This window comes from Mastigoproctus giganteus, chromosome 8 (genome assembly GCF_048544385.1).
Source record: "Mastigoproctus giganteus isolate SK-2022 chromosome 8, ASM4854438v1, whole genome shotgun sequence".
Taxonomy (NCBI): Eukaryota; Metazoa; Arthropoda; class Arachnida; order Uropygi; family Thelyphonidae; genus Mastigoproctus; species Mastigoproctus giganteus.
This window is the reverse complement of record NC_143582.1, coordinates 220,499,341-220,500,234: the sequence shown is the minus strand read 5'-3', so window position 1 is coordinate 220,500,234 and position 894 is coordinate 220,499,341. Positions and strand designations below refer to the sequence as shown.

Here is an 894-nt window from a genome sequence, read left to right as displayed (position 1 = left end):
GCCAAGACATCGGCCACACCAATAGGCCTGAAGGCCTTCAGGTATTACGGACTAGTGAGGTGCTCAAGGAACATGATGGTAACCAAGTAACATATAAAGTACAGTTAAAGAGTGGACATGGTTGAAGCTCGATAATTGTAAGTTATAGTTGTGTACGCACCCTCTCGACCCTGGTGAGGCTACTTGCCTTATACCTTGGCCAGAGGAGTGCTTCTAACAGTACTGTTAGGAAAAACTGAGTTAAAGGTACACAAACAAGATCTGTTCTTATCAGCTTAATATCTGATACGGGGTCCAACGGGCCCTGAGATGTTAAACTGATTTTTGAAACTCGGCGAAGAGCTTGGAGCTTGCTCCACCTTTGCCACGAGTTGTCCTGGTCTTGCACTACCTCCAGGATCAGCTCACCACAATTAATCCAAAAATAGTGAATCTTTGTAGTTTAGTATTGTCTTGGTGCTAGAATTCGAACTTCGTTGGTGTGGTACATAGCTCAAATGCTATGTACCACACCTACTATGCTATGTGGTACTATGTACAAATTTGTACATAGTACCACATAATTTGTACATAGCTCAAATACATAGTATTTGAGCTATGTACAATTTGAGTACATATGTGGTACATAGCATTTGAGCTATGTACCACATAGCATTTGAGCTATGTACCACATATTCCGTATTTGTACATAGCTCAAATGCTATGTACAAATACAGAATACCACGTAGTATTCTGTATACGTATAGCTAATTTTCAATTTTTCTGTATTTAGAAATACCACAGGATGACCATGTGGTATTTGTGACCAATTCGATTAATTCAACATGACATTCGTCTGCGCTCTCTTCAGTCTAGTGTCACAATATAATTTATTCACTAAGGGGGAAAACAATT

The 894-nt window shown here is 39.6% G+C and overlaps 1 pseudogene; it reads left to right on the top strand.

Moving 5' to 3' along the window:
• The first annotated feature begins 206 nt into the window (after positions 1 to 206).
• LOC150082332 (U2 spliceosomal RNA) lies at positions 207 to 413 on the top strand (annotated as a pseudogene).
• The last annotated feature ends 481 nt before the right edge of the window (positions 414 to 894 follow it).